At 39.3% G+C, this 19,438-nt stretch overlaps 1 long non-coding RNA gene across 2 annotated transcripts in view; it reads right to left on the bottom strand.

Moving 5' to 3' along the window:
- Window positions 1-1,936: 1,936 nt before the first annotated feature.
- LOC122685923 overlaps window positions 1,937-19,438 on the bottom strand; it is a 79,708-nt gene continuing 62,206 nt past the window's right edge. For both annotated transcript variants that reach the window (XR_006338571.1, XR_006338572.1), the window contains 5 exons: window positions 18,175-18,406; window positions 11,230-11,271; window positions 10,463-10,599; window positions 4,153-4,320; window positions 1,937-2,675 (listed from right to left, as the gene is read on the bottom strand). This is a non-coding gene — a long non-coding RNA (uncharacterized LOC122685923). The remainder of the gene's footprint in view (window positions 2,676-4,152; window positions 4,321-10,462; window positions 10,600-11,229; window positions 11,272-18,174; window positions 18,407-19,438) is intronic.

Below are 19,438 nucleotides of genomic sequence, written 5' to 3'. Positions count from 1 at the left end.
GAAACGGGAAAAGATTTCAGAGATCAGAGATACTTTGCCTTTATTGGGGGGGGAGGGGTTGGGTGGGCAGAAATCATCTGACACCATTTAGCATGGATACCCTGGAGATTAAAAAATAATAAAGCTTTAGAAATTATCCTTGGTTATGGATCCAGCCTTTCCTTTTTTTTTTTTTTTTAGGGGAATCTCACTAAAATACACCAGAGAACAATGTGTGTGAGCATAAGAATGTACAATGTGTTTATGTATTTGGTGCTAAGGAAAGAGGGTTTTAAACATACTTGACCTGAGAAGATGACTTAAAATGCATATTCCTGAACACCATCCTAAAGCATCTGGGGTAAAACCATAATACTGTAGCTTAATGCGCTTCTCAGGTGATTCTAATGATAAGTGAGAATTGTCTTCTAGTCTTTATTTTACTGATATCCTCTATTATCCTAATAATTGTTCCTTTGTATGTTATCTTTTTTCCCTACTTGCTCTTCAATTAGAGTTTGCTTTTCTTCAGTGTTCCACTCTTCACAGGATTAGCAGTGGATTTCTATATTGTGTAAGACTCAGTGTGGTTCTTCACTCTGAGGTTTCACGGCTGTTCTTAGTTCTGGAAAGTTCATAGCCATTTTCACTTAAAATATTGACCCTTCCCCATTTTCTCCTTCTGAAATTCCCATTAGTCCTAAATCAAAACTTCACATTTAGTCATTCATTTCTCTCAGCCTCTCTTTTGGGTTTTATAACTCTTTAACTGTCCCAATCTGATTTTCAATTGGCCATTATATTTTATTCACAGCTTTTCATTTTGAATTGTTCTATTTGGTGGTTGTTCCTATATGCCTGTTCTTTTTAAACTCCCTGGTTGTTTTTCATGAGGGTTTTTTATTTCTCCTTTTATTTCTTCAATGATTATAAATATATTTAATTTATAGATAGCTTTAGCTCATTACATCTCAGGTTCTTGTGCTCATTCCTCCCACATGTATCTGCTGACTCTCTCTTGTGGTGAACCACTTCCTTGGTTAGACTGTACTTCTTAATTGTGAGAATATTTTCAGCCAAGTTGTTTTCCTTGTGGAGTCCCTGTGTGTACTTGTACTATTTGATAGTAACTATTCAGAGAAATTTACATTTGATTCTTCTGAGAATTCCAGGAGTTTCACTGGTATGAAATATTTCCAGTATCTACATGTCGATTCTAGCTCTGTGCATAACTTAGATCTTTAAATTGACATTTATCACGGGGAAATTTTTCCCATCCAGATATCTCATCAGTGAGAACTCTGCCAGTTGCTTTTGTCGTAAGTGAACGAAGCATCATAGTCACCTTCTGTAGTGAGAGCAGTTCTTTCTCAGTCCCAGCTTTATGCATGAATTTCACAGTTCTACCTCCTCACCTTTCACAGACCCAAGGGAAAGTTATTCTAGTTGTGTGTTTAAAAACCACAACCCCTAGCTCTTTGGTCCTATCCAACACAGACATCCTTCTGTGTACTACAGGGTGTCTAGTTGGAACTAGAAACCTGCATTAGTCAGGTCAGAAGACTACCAGCAAGTGCAGTAGAGAATACGTGACCTTTGACACTGGAACCAGAGTTTGAACTGTTTACTATTTATTCTTGAATAGGTGTGCTGCGGTTCATGGGGTCGCAAAGAGTCGGACACGACTGAGTGACTAAACTGAACTGAAGCTCTGCTAAGTCATATATTCACTCTAAGTTTTTATTTTTCTCATCAAGAAAATAGCGATAATATTATTACTGATTTTTCCTTATATGTTCTTCCTTATTGCTCTCAATTCCTTCCTTTATAAATTCAAACCATTTTCTCCATCCTCCATTCCTACCAGAGTTGAAGCAGATTGAAAGTTTCTTAGAGGCAAGAACCATAGACTATTCAATATTTTCTCTTACAAAACAAATAATGAGATAGTAGTTGATTGAGTGACCTCATTAATTTCCTTTTATTAATGTACTGTTTTTCTGTACCACCTGACTGAGAAAAACTGGTTAAAAAAAGAGACACACCTGAGGTTGAAAGAAATGATGCATTTCATTTCTCAAATTTGCAAGAGTAAAGTGAGTGGTGGACTTACATCTCTGCAGAGTTCCACCCCTTAGACTTCTCCTCCCCCTCTCCCTAGAGTGTGTGTGAGTGAAATGTATATTGGTTTAGAGGTTCTGCTTGGATAAATGTTTCAGAGCCAATAAATCTGTCACAGTAGCTCTCAGGCTGAGCCAAGGTGAACGATCGCACAGTCATTTCTCCAAAGCCTCAGGGTACCAGGCAGCACAAGCAGAGAGGTCACCAGATGCCTCCTCACCTTATGCCCAGAAGCAGAGATATCACCCCACAGGAACAGGAGCTTTCCTCAGATGCTGCGCCTACCGTGTGGCAAAATTCCTTGTCAAACAGCAGAGCAATCAGATGTAAAACACAGAGGAGAGAACAGAAGCACATAAAAATAACCGGTGCTCTCAGTGATTCTGGTGATTGGTAGACTTCAGGTGAAAATAAGTGTTCATTATGCAAGGCAATGTGGTGGTGTTGCTCAAAAAAGGTTAGTGTATACCTCCTTTGTTTCAGCTTCATATGCCATAGACACCCACTCACACAAAAGTGCTAGGTTGCCCATAATGGTTTAATTTTTTGCAGTTTATTTCTAGTAGTGAAAAAATCTGGAAGAGAATAAAAATTCTCATAAGATAGGAGTTGATAAGCTAGCTCATACAATGGAGTGTTCTGTAAGTACTCAAATTACACAGATCTATATATACACAAATGGAAGGTTTCTGAGATATACTCTTCATAGTGACTGGGAGCATGAACTTTGGAGCCAGTCTGCCTGAGCTCAAACGCCTGTGTGACACTGGGCCATTAGCTTCCCAACTCTGTGCCTCAGTTTGTTCACATATAAAATGAGGGTAACAGTAATACGTAAGCAGTAGAGTCATCGTGAGCATCAAAATGAGCTCCTATGAAAAGTGCTTATAACAATCTTGGATTCACATAATAATACTAAACTGCTAATTATGTGAGCTATTACGTTATATATGAGCTATTATGAGTAGTAGTGGTAGTAACTAAAAATAATAAGCTAATGCTTACTGCTTATGTCTGGGGCTTATACTTGTGGGGCTTGAAGTGAAAGAGTAGCACTTTCCATTTTCATTTTAGACCATTGGGATTAGTTACAGTGAACATAGTACTTATGTTAAAAAGTAATTAAAAGTATTCAGAAGTATATTGGATAAGAAGACTGCTGTTTTGAAAGTCTGACATGTAACAAACAGGGACTTAACCAAAATCACAATTACTGAGGGCTGTATTTTTAAAACATTAGAAACTGAGTAACATAAGCAGTTGCTGACACTGAATCCCTTGTGGCTGTATTGCATTTCACACTTAGCAAAATGTTTTCACGTTCATGAGTTGATTCAATCCAACTAACTGGATTATTAACGAATTCACTTAATCCTTATAAAGTGAATGTTCATATTTATTATTCCAAATAAGGGAAGAGAGAGAGGAAGTGAGAGAGTTGGCTGTTGGTTGTTTGGGTTTTGTTGTCATTTTTGTTGTTTCCCTGCTCACGGCAAAGCTGGACAGGCTACGAGATTGAAGCTTAGAGTATTAAGGGCTTGCTTAAACTCAGACAACTTCTGAGTAATAGAAATGGAGAAAATCCAGGTTTCCCAAAGCAAAGCTCTTTCTACCAAACCATAATTACCCTGTAAACATGATAGATTTATAATTCTACCCTATACACAGAAACTATCACGTATTTAGTTTGGTAAGAAGGTGGGATTTTAGTGGATCAGCAGGAGAAAACATCTAAAAAGTCAGTTCTCCAAGTTTATAAACAAAGCTTATGACTGCCCCAGGAAATTATGACCTGTGGGAATGGCAGCTGACAATATAACATATAGTTGACTCCTGTCCAAAGCACCCTCAGGTGGGATAATGCTAATAAGATATGACCCTAGGGTGAGATGATAAACAGATGAAATTGGTAGAGCCAAGAGTGTAATTAAAGATAGTTGCTTTGGGATGTGGCTGAGGTCACTAAAACAATGAACAAATTTTAAAAAGTAAGCCAAATAGCAAGATAACTATAAGACCTTTGGCAAGTTGCTTTTCTCTCTGGTTTCTTACCTCTAAAAGTGAAGATGTTGGACTAGCTGACCTCTAAGATGCCTTTCATCCATCTATTCATCCATTCAACAAATAGGGATTGAGATTTTGTTTGTTTGTAGATCCAGGTACTAATGATACAAGTTGAATGAGATTGATGAGGTCACTTTTCTCAAGGAGTGGTGGGGGCTGGACAAGAAAGAAAAATATCAGACAGTGATAAGTGTTACCCAAAGAATTAAAAATAGGCTGATGGTAAAGAAAGTGATTAAATGAGTAGTCTAGGTGGGTCCCTATGAAGGATTCTCTGAGGAGGTGACTTTTTACATGAGAATATTGAATGTACCCTGTAAGAATGAGAGAAGCTCCTAGGCAGAAGAAGAGCTGGTTCAAAGACTCTAGGGAGCGAATGAGCTTGTGTTGTGAGGAACCAAATGAAGGATTGATAGGCAAGTGAGCACATGTACGGTTCTGTAAATCATAAAGACTTTTGGAGGATTTCAAGCAGCAGCATGGTCTGATTTATGCCTCTAAAAAGTTTACCAGGATTGCTATGTACAAGCCTGGAAGTAGGTATCCCAGGTAAGAAGCTACTGCAGTAGCCCAGAAGAAATACTATGATCTCTTTAAGGTAAGAGTCAAGAAAATGCATAAAATTGGACAGATTTAAGACATTTATGGGAGTAGAATCAATAGTATTTATAGATAAATGGCTTTTGTGGGTTAAGTGAAAGAAGAATTTCAAGGGTAATTGTCAGATTTGGAGCTTGAGCAAGTGGCTGGATGTTAGTGCCATTTTCCAAAATGGGAAAAAAGAAAGAGATATATAAGGGTTAGTTAGGATGTGTACAGATAGCAGTGACTCTGGAGTTCGATAGTGGTCATGCTAAGCACTGGATGTCGATTGAACACCTGTATAAAGATGTGAGAGTAGGCAACTAGAGTCAGGAGTCATGAAAATACAATATGTTGTTGTTTAATTGTGTGTAACTTTTGCGACCCCATGGACTGTAGCCTGCTAGGCTTCTCTGTCCATGGGATTTTCCAGGCAAGCATACTGGAGAGGGCTGCCATTTCCTTCTCCAGGGGATCTTCCCAACCCAGAGATTGAACCCGAGTCTCCTGCATTGGCAGGATGATGCTTTACTATTGAGTCACCAGGGAAGATTGTATCTGGAGATACAATAGAGTTGAAGATAAATGTGTGGGAGTCATTAGTATAAAAATATGAACTAGATGGAATCACCTAAAGAGACCTGATAGACAGTAGAGACGGGGTGAGTAAACAGGATCCTGGAGTAATCTTGACCTTGAGGATGTCAACCTAATAAAGGAGGAGAGGAAAGAGTGGCTAGTGTGATAGGAGATAGAAACACAACCAGGAAAATGTGGTATCCAGGGAAACTTTAAGAAGCAATCCAGTGTATTAAATGTTGCTAGGAGGTCCACTTAAAATAACACCAGAAAATCAAGTATTTGATTCCACATGAAGGAAATCATGTTTAAGATCCAGCTATGTCTATCACTACTGTGTTTCTAGATCTTGAGGACTTGGGGAGGAATTCCTGGCAAATGTATTGTTGAGAGGTCTAGAGCATTGAATTGAAAGTCCTATCCAGGACAGTTTGGTGTGACTGTTCCAATATGTAGAAAATCTTAATCATCAAGAGGATAAACAAACATGTGGTTTCAGCAGAACCATTGAAAAAGGAGATGACTGTGTACATCAAGATAAATGTAATTAATATGTATGTAATTATCTTAATGAGTAGAATGGATCTACATGCAGTAATTACATGTTATACAGAAGTAAGGATTATATATAAGTTGGCATCAATCCAGAAGTCAAGTTTATAATAGCTATCGTGTAACTATTAGATTTTTTACCTCAACAGTTGATGTTTCGGTATGTGGCAGAAACTGAAGAATGATCCTTCTATTGGTTAGATTGCCTTCCTGTAGGAAAATAATTTATAAAGCTGACTAGGGGTAGAAAGAGAATTCTGAGGACATAGGTGAGCAAGAACCAAAGAGCTCTGCCTTAAGATGAGTAAGAATTTAGTAGTGGGAAGAGAAGAATTTGAAAAGCAATATAGTGGGGAGACAGAGTTGAAGATGCAGACATAACAGGAGACGTTTTAGGAACCGCATATCTCACACTCAATTTTTAGTTGTTTGTGCTGCCGTAATAGAAATTGTCTCAGTCTTGTCAAGACTTCAATTTTACATAAATAAATACATTATATGCTTAGAGAAAATCCTGTAGGTCCTGACATTTAGAAATCTCTCAATTAAAAAACCAATTCATCACCCAGTTATTCTACAGTGCACTTTAGAGTCAACAAAAGTCTAAGCACATGGAGCATCCAGAATTTATTTTAACATAACCTTAAAAAAAAATAAGTACAGAAAACCAATGATTGCTTGACAGTTGAAAAAAGACTGTGATGTAAAAAAGACATCAAAACAGGAGCAAGGAAGAAAGAAAACTCAAAAGAGACAGCACACTAAAAAGAAGAAAACTTTAATAGAATTATATTTAATGACCTTGGAAAGAGAAGATAAGCTATTGCTAAAACAAGGTCAGGATACTATTGAAGGAGGAAACAGAACAGGCTCCACCTTGAAAGCAGGACTCCATCTTGGGCCAGACTGTGGACTTTGCGCTATATGCCCAGCTTCTCTGAAAATGACATACCAACTAGAAGACCAGACCTCCCAGATGGAAGAGCCCCAGGGCTCGTACCTAGACTCTCTGTCACCTAAAAGAATACCCTAATTATCTGCGTAACCAAACAGAATCATAAATTCTATTATGCTTATTGGGGTATGACCACAGGCCTATTGATAATTGTCCTCTGTTAACTACCTAGGCTTAAGGCATAGGAATTATGGGTTAACTTTGATTGTATCTTTCTTTTCCTTTGTTCAAACTAGTTTCAGAGGATTTGGGAATGTTGGTTTGAGCACGTACACTTAGGGTACATAAGGTCGGGGTCCTTGGCTAAGAAGGGACTCTGCCTTGGGTCCACCAGTGTAATAAACTGCACTCCATTATCTGCATTGTCCTGAGTGAGTTTGTTTCCTGGAATGCATGGCTACAACATTCTCAAAATGCATGTTGTAGGTGAGGGGCCTGGTGCCATTCTCTGAGTTTTGAGACATTTCCTTTCTTTAATTAGCAGACTGCTAGTAGCTATGTAACATTCAGCTAAAGACTAGCAGGGGGGCACTCTTTCTGCCCTCTTCTGATGTCTATGTCAGAAGCTTTCTCTATCTCTTTATACTTTAATAAAACTTTATTACATAAAAGCTCTGAGCGATCAAGCCTCATCTCTGGCCCTAGATTGAATTCTTCTCCTCTGCAGGCCAAGAATCCCAGCATCTTTTGTGGTTCGGCAACAACCATTCAATATCCCCTCACACCCAGTTAAAATGACCATCATTAAAAACATCTACAACAAAAAATGCTGGAGAGGGTATAGAGAAAAGGGAACCCTCCTGCATGGTTGATGGGGATGTAAATTGATACAACCACTATGGAGAACAGCATGGGGGTTTCTTTAAAAACTAAAAATGGAGCTACCGTTTGACCCTACTGGTACATACCCTGAGAAAACCCTAATTCAAAAAGACATATGCTAGTATAAGAAAATTACTACAGTTAATTAGTGAGTTTAGCAAAGTTGCAGGATATAAAATCAATACACAAAAATCACTTGCATTTCTATATACTAACAATGAAAAATCAAAAAGAGAAATTAAGGAATCAATCCCATTCACCACTGCAACAAAAAGAATTAAATAATGAGGAATAAGCTTACCTAAGGAGACAAAAGAACTGTACACAGAAAATTAAATAAGACACTGATGAAAGAAATCAAAGACGACATAAACAGATGGCGAGATATTCCATGTTCCTGGATAAGAAGAATCAATATTGTGACAGTGACTATATTACCAAATGCAATCTACAGACTCAATGCAATCCTTATCAAATTACCAATGGCATTTTTCACAGAATTAGAACAAAAAAAATCACAATTCATATGGAAACGCAAAAGATCCCGAATAGCCAAAGCAGTCTTGAGAAAGAAGAATGGAGCTGGAGGAATCAACCTTCCTGACTTCAGGTTATACTACAAAGCTACAGTCATCAAGACAGTATGGTACTGGCACAAAAACAGAAATATAGAACAATGGAACAAGATAGAAAGCCCACAATAAACCCATGCACCTATGGGTATCTTGTTTTTGACAAAGGAGGCAAGAATATACAATGTGGCAAAGACAGCCTATTCAATAAATGGTGCTGGGAAAACTGGACAGCTACATGTATAAGATTGAAATTAGAACACTTCCTAACACCATACACAAAGATAAACTCAAATGGATTAAAGACCTAAATGTAAGAGCAGAAACTATAAAACTCTTAGAGGAAAACATAGGCAGAATACTCGATGACACAAATCAAAGCAAGATCCTCTACAACCCACCTCCTAGAGTAATGGAAATAAAAACAAAAGTAAACAAGTGGGACCTGATTAAACTTAAAAGCTTTTGCACAGCAAAGGAAACTATAAGCAAGGTGAATAGACAACTCTCAGAATGGGAGAAGATAATAGTAAATGAAACAATTGACAAAGGATTAATTTCCAAAATACACAAGCAGCTCATACAACCCAATACCAGGAAAACAAACAACCCACTCAAAAAGTGGGAAAAAGACCTAAACAGACATTTCTCCAAAGGAGACATACAGATGTCTCATGAAAAGATGCTCAACATCACTCATTATTAGAGAAATGCAAATCAAAACTACAATGAGATATCAGCTCACACTGGTCAGAATGGCCATCAAAAAGTTTACAAACAAATGCTGGAGAAGCTGTGGAGAAAAGGGAATGTTCTTGCACTGTTGGTGGGAGTGTAAATTGATACAGTCACTATGAAAGACGGTATGGAGATTCCTTAAAAAACTAGGACTAAAACCACTATATGACCCAGCAATCCCACTCCGAGGCATATACCCTGAGGAAACACATTTGAAAAAGACACATGTATCCCATTGTTCACTGCAGCACTATTTACAATAGCTAGAACAAGGAACCTAGATGTTCTAGAACAATAGCATGTCCTAGATGCTATATAGATGGCCTAGAACCTAGAACAATAGCAACCTAGATGTCCATCGACAGACAAATGGATAAAGAAGTTGTGGTACATATACAGAATGGAATATTACTCAGTCACAAAAAGGAATGCATTTGAGTCAGTTCTGATGAGGTAGATGAACCTATAACTTATTATACAGAGTGAAGTAGTTAGAGAAAGAGAAAGATCATATTCTAATGCACATATACAGAATCTAGAAAAATGGTACTGAAGAATTTATTTACAGGGCAGCAGTGGACAGACAGACATAGAGAATAGACTTATGGACATGGGGAGAGGAGAGGAGAGGGTGAGATGTATGGAAAGAGGAACATGGAAACTTACATTACCATATGTAAAATAGATAGCCCGTGGGAATTTGCTGTATGGCTTAGGAAACTCAAAGAGGGGCTCTGTATCAACCCAGAGGGGTGAGATGGGGAGGGAGATGGGAGGGAGGTTCAATGGGAGGGGATATATGTATACCTATGGCTGATTCATGTTGAGGTTTGACAGAAAACAAAATTCTGTAAAGCAATTATCCTTCAATTAAAAAATAAATTTTAAAAAATGAATTAAAAAAAAAGACATATGCTCTCCAATGTTCATTGACAGCATTATTTACAATAGCCTAGACATGGAACAACCTAAATGTCCATCAACATGCGTGGATGGGGAAGATGTGGTACATATATACAACGGAATATTACTCAGCCATAAAAAGGAACAAAACTGGGTAATTTGTAGAGATATGGATGGACTTGGAGCCTGTTATACAGAGTGAAGTCAGTCAGGAAAAGAAAAACAAATATTTTATACTAATGCATTTATGTGGAATATAGAAAACTGGTCCTGCTGTGCTTAGTCACTTAAGGCAGGAATAGAGACGCACATGTAGAGAATGGACGTGTGGACATGGGGTTGGGATGGACTGGGAAACAGGGATTGACATAAATATGCTACAGTGTGCAAAATAGACAGCTAATGGGAACCTGCTATATGGCACAGGGAACTCAACTCATCAGTGCTCTCTGGGGACCTAGATGGGTGTGATGGGGAGTGGGAGGGAGATCTAAGGAGGGAGGGGCGATATTATACGTATAGCTGATTCACTTCATTGTACTGCATAGACTAACAGCAGTATAAAGCAATTACAGTCCAATAAAAAAATTAGTACCTTGAATCTTATGGGCTCATGGAGGGGCTGAAAGTGAAATTGTGTCTGACTCTGTGCAATCCCATGGACTGTAGCCTACTGTCTCCTCCGTGCATGGAATTTTCCAGGCAAGAGTAACTGGAGTGAGCGCTGGGAAACTGTAATACACACGCAGAGAAAACTAAGTCCAGTTTTTAAAACATAAGTAATTTATTAGCTCTAGGAAAAAATGATAAGTGAATAAGAAAGGAAACATAATAATTCTAGGTTTCTTGGCTCAACAGTGACCATTCCAAAGTCAGAAACTGCAAAAGAGTGAAAACTGTAGTGTAACAAACTGGAAGGACAGAGGAAGGATAAAGGATATGAGATAACTCTTTACCACAATAGGAAGTGAATATAGGTAGCATTCTATTTGGAATGAGGAATTAAATACTAAAAGGAATGAGGAAGTATGTTTAAAATAGCCCTGAAAGAATAGGACATTGTAACGATGGCCATTCAGGTACCACGGTAAATGACTGAGTGGGTGAGACAGACTCAAGAGGAGCGGAGGCTGCTGCTGGGGACCCAGAGCACCAGCTTCCACGAGCAGCCTCAGGCTTAGGGGTCCACTGTGGGGTTGGCACCGCTGGAAACAATGGGAGGAAGAGAAGAGCTGCCCCCCTGAGCATTCTAACCCAGAGACCCTGAATATGGATCCTCCCCATCCCGGGAAGGTTCTTGGCCTGTCTGGAATAGGGCCCTACAGGGCAATCTAATTCTAAAAATTGATGGGGAAGACTTACCTTTTAGACCTCCACCACCTTGGCTTGACACTACCACCCTTCCTATATATTAACATAAAAAAAAAAAAAAAAAAAAGATTACATTTTGGGTTGAAATCATACTTTCTAAAACAGAAAGTCATGACAAAATCAATATTTGAAGACACCTAACTGACATATAAATGAAGCGATAAATATTTCTGTTGTGCTATGATATTAAACAGATTAAAAGGATTGTGCCCATGAACAACCAGAAGAACGAGAGAGAAGGCATACAGGTTGCCCATGCAAGGGTGAAGCTTAAGGAAGATCTGATATTGTCTGAGCTCCAGCTGATGTTTCAAAGACAAGCCAAGTGGTGAGTACTCTGACGGCTGCCCCACAGGTATCAATGTTGGCTGGCATGCTTCCACGCCAGTGACCCATCCCTGGGGTTTGCCTCCATTCCTGAAAAGGCTCCCTTTTCACTCAGGCCCCACACTGTCTTTAAGGGCTGAATAAAACCACAAGGCTAGCCAGCATGGAGGAAGTCACTTAATAAGCACTTTCCTGTCTCGGGGACAGATGTGTTTGGATTTCAGTGAAGGAGCTGAAATTTCAGCAGCTGAGCTGGAGAAGGCTGCTCCAGAAGCCCGGAGGGAGATGTAGGGGTCTTATGTTTTGTACTGTCTCTTGGCAACCCTCCTGACTGCTGCTGACCTGTGGCAGAGACCCAGCTCCTTTGCAATGGGCCTTGAAGTAATCACATTTCCATCTGTGTCCAGAAGAAACAGTGTGGTAAAGTCACAGGGACTTCTTGCTTGGGTCACAGAAACACCAGACACCAGCCGAGAATGAAACCCCACACAAAACAGAAATCCATAGGCATTTTACAGCAGCCATGGTAAATGAGGATTTTTTAAGAAACAAAGTAAGTGCAGATTTTTTTTTTTTTTAGAATGTTTGAAATCCTAAGTAAATGGCCTTCGATTTATAATGCCCGTGGATTTTTGGTGTTTTCAACAATAAACAGGAATACTGAGTTTTGGGGTTTTTTCCCAACAATAAGCAGGAATATTGAGTTTGGGGTTTTAATTCCTCTAAGCATTTTCCTATAAAACTATTTCTAAAAAAAGCATTTTCTAGAAAGTATTTCCAATTTCTCCCCTTTTTGCCCTCTAGGTTAGAGCTATGATAAAAAAGAAGCCAGACGAAAGGAACAAATATTTGTAATGTGCTCATTTTGTGTTGGCATGGGCTCAGAAGCTTTGCCTATATACCAAGTTTCTTCTCACAAATCCAAACCCAGACCTTTGTTTCCTTGTAGGCACTGCCAGTAACAAAGAGATTACATTCCATTTATTCACAGAATTCATCTAGGACAACACCATCAGTTCAAACTGTGAGAGCGAATGCACTTGTCTCTAAGTTATCAATTAAGATTCGTGCTGCGACTCATTTCTCTCTTTTGCCAAGTATTTAAAAATCCTCATTATTCGCTGCTCCTCACCTTTCCCAGTGAAAGTTGGCAAGCACTGTTATCCTCACTTAATAACCCATGTTACCCAGGGAATAGCCTGGCTTAGAAGCTATGATACCCAAAGCTCCTGGATAAGTGCTCTGAGTCTCCTGTCTAGACTTGATGAATAATTCACGGGTCTAGTTGGTGGAAGTCCAGTCAGGAGTCTGGCAGAGTTGATTGCTTCAGAGCCGTGACATCCAGGGCCCTACTCTTGCCTCATTTTCCTTCTCTCTCTCTGATGCTTCAGCTTAAGGGAAATTCTCTTATTTCTCTATTTTTTTAAGAGTTGGGGAAGCACGAGATTCAGATCCCAGCCCTCTGCTTGGTGGTTCTCTTCATGCATTCAGCCAAAAAAGGAATGAAAGTGGGTCATTTGCAGAGATGTGGACGAACCCAGAATCTCTCACATAGGGTGAGGGAAGTCAGAAAGAGAAAAATATTGTATATTAATGCATACATGTGGAATCTAGAAAAATGGTACAGGTGAACCTATTTCCAGGGCAGGAATAGCGATGCAGATGTAGAGAATGGAGATTTGGACAAAGGGTGGGGGAAGGGGTGGGAAGACAGATTGGGAGATTAGGATTAATATATATACACTACCGTGTGCAAAATGCATAGCTAGTGGGAAACTGCTGCATAGAACAGGGAGGTCAGCTTGGGGCTCCCTGGTGACCTAGATGGACGGGGTGGGGGTGGGAGGGAGATTCAAGAGGGAGGGGATATATGTATACATCATACAGCTGATTCTTCTCTTTGTATAGCATAAACACAGCATGGCAAAGCAATTATACTCTTAATAAAAAATTTTTTAAATTAAAGTATTTGGGCTTCTAGGACATGGGCATGTCAACTGCCTGTTGGCTTTCAGAACTATTTCTGGCTCTTCCTCTATTCTGCTGTGTCCTACAGGCTCCCTTGCCCTCTAGCTTCTGGTAGTTATTTACACTTTTTGGGAGGAATGGTATAAAGTTGGAGACAGAGAAAAAGAAAGAAGACCAGATCTTTCTTTCTCTCTCTCTCACCCTTCCTTCCTTTGAGTTTCCAGATCCTGGATCCCACTGGTCCCCCCTCTAGGCACCCCTGTGTGGTTCTAGCTCCTGTCAGACAATGGGCTCCCTTCCTCCCCCACCCCTCCAACCCTGGTGAAGATAGCAGCTTCCAGCTATTACTGACCTGCAGATTGCTTTGTTTCTCCATTTCTTGCCAGATTTTCCGTCACCCTTTTAACCAATTATCTATATTAAATCCCATCTGCCTGAAAGATGCAGAAGACTGTTCTCCTGGCTCTATCCTGACAGACACCATTCTTAGTTACAAGTTATAGAAACCAACCTTGACATGTTGGCAAGAAAGAATTTTGTTATGAAAGATACTGGAGAGATCAAAGGATCTCTGGGAGGACTGCAGAGATTTCCAGGCTCGGAAATTGCAAGGGAAGGAGAAATGCTCGAAAATCTGCAAGTGAAATTGTGTGGGTGCGGGCATGCTTGATGTCTTGGGTCATGCCATGTGCCATCACCAACACTGGATGCTGGAAGGTACCATTTGAATTGTTGTCTCTGCTCTCATCTCTCAACAGAATCAACTCTGGGCCCTTCCTACTTCTCTATGACATTTGCTTCCAATTTGGAGAGAGTGGAGGTGGGTACATCTGATGGTCAATGCCCAGGTCATGTGCCCACCTGTGGCCACAAAAGTATCTGACATTTTCCATTCCTATCATGTGAGATGGGCTCTTTTTAGGCAGAATTCCCTAAATACAGGAGAGAGACTTGGCAGCTGGAGAGACTTTGAGGGAATGAGTGATAGTTGCTCAGTTGTGTCTGACTCTTTGCAACCCCATGGACTGTAGCCTGCCAGGCTCCTTTGTCCAAGGAATTCTCCAGGCAAGAACACTGGAGTGAGTAGCCATTCCCTTCTCCAGGGGATCTTCCTGACCCAGGGATTGAACACAGGTCTCCTGCGTTGCAGATTCTTTACCATCTGAGTCACCAGGTATGTCTACTATTAAGAGACATTTCCAAGTATAAAGACAGGTCAATTTAAAAAGTACCTGCGGATATATGCTTGACTTAATCTTATAATCTATAGATAAAACATTAGAATATGTAATGAATCCATACACCTTTTCCAAAGGAATACCCAAGACAGAAGTAGCAATACAGTTATAAATGACAATCATCAGTCAGATGAAATAATTTAGATGAAGCTTATCTCTCTCGAAGAGATGGGGACTGGGTGGATTCAAATGTAACTAGCTTCTTTGGGAGCTATGGTAATCCCTGGAATCGCTGGTAAGGAAGTGGAGAAAGTAAGATAAGAAGTGAGTGAGTGAGAGTTGCCCAGTCATGCCTGACTCTTTGCAACCCCATGTAGCCTGCCAGGCTCCTCTGTCCATGGAATTCTCCAGGCAAGATTACTGGAGTGGGTTGCTATTTCCGTCTCCAAAGATAAGGAAGGGAGTGTAAATTATCCATCGAGTTATTGCTCTGGGGTAACTGGATCTAAATCCTCTAAGGAGAACATGGAGCCAGTGTAGAAGACATGCCTGAGAGTCATCCCAGGCGCTGCAAGCTGAGGTTTTCTACACCAACTATATACCCCCTGCCACTGAGAGCCGCTGGGGTGGCGCTTAAATTCTGCACTCATATGCGAACCGAGTGGACCTAATCGGACAGAGAAAAGCTTCGGGCAAACAAAAGCTGCCAGGGAGAGGAGTTAAAAGTTGGACAGGTGTAAGCTGAAAAGGTAAGGGAGAAATGTAACAGGGAACCTGACCCCATCTGTTACGGGGGTAAGATGAATATAAACGTCCACTAGGAACTGCTCAGCATTAAAGATACCACAGTGCCCATCAGACAAGCATTCCTGACTTCGCGATACTGGTGGTCTCAAGACATGGGAACAGGCAAGCACAATACAGTGGGGACGAGAGCAGTAATAGAGGCCGCCTACACAGCTAGAGGTGAACCTCGGGCTGCTGAGACCCAAGAGGACAAAGACGGTATCCTACTCATTTTTGCATCTCCAATGTCTAGGATGGTACCTGGTCTGTATATGCTTTCTGACTCAGTACTGACCTGTCAGACGCACTCCTGGTGTGTTATATTCACTGTCTCTGTTTCATGCTATAACCCAACAACCTAGGAGTGTCAAGGTAGTCACGATTATTCCTAACCATCTGACCGCCCCCAGTCATTCTTCATATATGAGGCTTGATGTAATTTCTCCAAAAGTTTTGCCTACACAGTGTGCCCCATTTCCACGCCTGGGCTATCCCTATCAGAGAACTTAGCCTCTGAAAGGTCACTGGCAACTCATTCTCATGTATCTTCAGAAACTAAGCTCTTGGAGAGCAGGAAATATACTAGTTGTGTTTCACAACGTACACTCAGTGTCCAGGCTAGTGCTGGCACATTCTGTATGGACAAGCTTCATTTACACCAGTGATTTTTTGGATGACTTGAATAAACGAATAAAGGTTATAGATGTTGAGTAATGACCAGTTGCACATCTAAGACATGGCAGAAGTGAGACTTGAACTGCAGTCTGTCTGACCCCCAAATATCTCTTATATTTTGCTGCTCATTAAGCAACTTACCTGTCCATGGTAACTAGAAAATTTAACCTGGTTTAAAGGTTGCTATTCTGAGGTCAAAAGTAATGGGGTACGAATTGTGTAAGAACTTACTATAATCATCAGGCTGAGGGATTATCAAGCAAAACTCTGGACCTAAAGTTGGAAGAAGGTTCTTAGAGGATTTGACAGGACTGGACAATATTTAAAATTCCCAGAAGTGAGAACACTGTTTAACACCATACATAATAATAAAGCAGATTAAAAACCTAAATGTAAGACCTGATACTATGAAACTCTTTGAGGAAAACATAGGCAGAACATTCTGACATAAATTGCAGCAATATCCCTTTGGATCTGTCTCCTAGAGTAATGGAAATAAAAACAAAGCTAAACAGGACCTAACTAAGCTTATAAGATTTTGCACAGCAAAGGAAATCATTAAAAAAAAAAAAAAAAAAAAGACAGTATACAGAATGGAGAAAATATTTGCAAATGATGCGACCAAGGGATTAATGTCCAAAATATACAGTTTTTGCAGCTCAATATCAAAAAACCCAATCCAAAAATGAACAGAAGACCTAAATAGACATTTCCCCAAAGATGCCATACAGCTGACTAAGAGGCACATGAAAAGATGCTCAACATCACTAATTATTAGAGAATGCAAATCAAGACTACAATGAGATATCATCTCACACTAATCAGAATGGCCATCATCAGAAAAAAATTTTTAAGTTTAAAAAAAAAACTAGAAGTAGAACTACCATATGACCCAACAATGCCATTCTGGGGCATGTAGGTGAAGAAAACCATAATTTGAAAAGATACATGCCCCCAGTGTCCACTGCAGCACTATTCACAACAGCCAAGACATGGAAGCAGTCTAAATGGACATCAACAGATGAATGGATTGAGAAGATGTGGTACATAATATACAATGTACTATTACTCGCCCATAAAAAAAATGAAGTAATGCAGTTTGTAGCAATGTGGATGGACCTACAGATTATCATACTAAGTGAAGTAAGAGACAAATATCCTATGATATTGCTTACACACAGAATCTAAAAAAATGATACAAATGAATTTATAAAACAGAAACAGACTCACAGACTTTGAAAACAAACTCATGGTTAGCAAAAAGAAAAGGGAGGGCAGAGGGATAAATTGGGAGTTTGGGATTAAAATATAAATAAACATGCACAAAGTAGATAAACTGCATGGCACAGAGAACTATACCCAATATCTTGTAATAACCTATAAAGGAAAAAAATCTAAAAAAGTATATATATACATAAACATATATATATAACTGAATCACTTTTCTGGACACCTGAAACAAACATTATAAATCAATAATACTGAAATAAAAATTTTAAAAAATTTTAATATCATATCTTTTTCTTTTTTTTTTTTTTAATAAAATTGGTGATCTTATCAGAAGGGAGAATATTGGAGGAAGGAGAGGCAGAACATTCTCTGCAGGATAGTGAGATACTTGAAGGAGGCAGGAAGTCTGGACAGTGGCAGTGGACATGGAGGAGACAGTATCAGAGCATATACACACTGCTATATGTAAAATAGGAAACCAACAAGGATCTACTCTATAGCACGGGGAACTCTGCTCGATATTCGATAAAAACCTAAACGGGAAAAGAATTTGAAAACAGATACACGTATCACTGACTGTACACCTGAAACTAAGGCATTGTTAAAAAACTATAGCTCCAATATAAAATAATTTTTTTAAAAGATTTTACCATTCCAAAGTTTTATACTTAATCTCTAGGTAAAAATGCCCCTTCTAACATCAGTAACAATTGACATCGTTAGGTTACTAAACCGATTTTAAAATATTGGAAATAAAGTGATAGTAAGGCACCTGATCCATCTTTTGTTCCTCCTTTAGGCACTGCAGAAAAAGTCATCACCAACTTCTAGCTGTCAGATGTATACGGAACCATGTTCAAAATACAAAGGAAGAGGGAGGTATAGTTTTGAAATCTTCAGTCAAAGCAATTCTTCTGCCTTATTTACCATGTTCTCATTCTTTCCTTTTGACAGAATCAAAGTCTTGCATCCTCCATGCATGCATTTCCCACACTTTCTTGATTCTAAAATGGCCAAGCAGTAGCGTAAATTTAACAACAGTTTTTGGTTTGGGGAGGTGGGAGGGAAAGTGCTCCATGAAATGTCCAGAGATTACAATGTACACAGCTCATTTTTAGAGTGCTAAAATGTGGCCCCAAGAAAGTCTTGGAAGTAACAGACAATACATGTAATCAAATATAAAATCTTCAAGTAGCATTAATGAGGAGCCTATATATTTTGTCCAAATGTGACTGCTAGATATAACTACAAAATAGTGGGAACAACAAAAAGAGTTTTCACAGTAATTACAGTTTTGAGGAAGTAAACATGCATTTTAAAATTTCCTGAAGCATATAAACTATTTGGATTTGTTTCTGAAAACTGGTAAATTGAAAAATTATTAGGCTAATCAATATTTAAATATATAAAAAAACAGGTGCTTTGACCATCAGTGTAAACTTTCTTGGTAAAAACTGAACTAGATCTAATTTCTATGTTAGCTCTTTGACTTCTGGAGAAACAAAATGTCTGTGCGCCATCATCTTTTAAATGGAAATCTATAAATGCAAAACATCAGATTAACTGTTCATTAGTTACCTTTTGACTTGATCACTGATTCAGAAATTCAGAAGTGGAACACTGGGTTATAGTCATCTAGTTCTCACTGCTTCATTATGACGTTCCAGCCAAGCCCACCCACAGTGCCCACCAACAGAGCTAGAAGAGCAGTCAAAGGAAAACACCTTTCTCAAAGGATCAGCACATCATAAACCCCTCAAGGATCTCACTCAATAATCTGAGATACCACAGGGAGAATTAAAACCAGGACAAAGACATTGAATGTATATACCAAATTAAGAGAAGGGGTGGAAGAAAAACATATACTTCTGCTTTATTGACTATGCCAAAGCCTTTGACTGTGTGGATCACCACAAACTCTGGAAAGTTGTTAAAGAGCTGGGAATACCAGACCACCTGACCTGCCTCTTGAGAAACCTATATGCAGGTCAGGAAGCAACAGTTAGAACTGGACATAGAACAACAGACTAGTTCCA

The sequence above is a fragment of the Cervus elaphus genome, chromosome 29, assembly GCF_910594005.1.
Source record: "Cervus elaphus chromosome 29, mCerEla1.1, whole genome shotgun sequence".
Lineage (NCBI taxonomy): Eukaryota > Metazoa > Chordata > Mammalia > Artiodactyla > Cervidae > Cervus > Cervus elaphus.
This window is presented reverse-complemented; position numbering and strand designations above follow the sequence as displayed.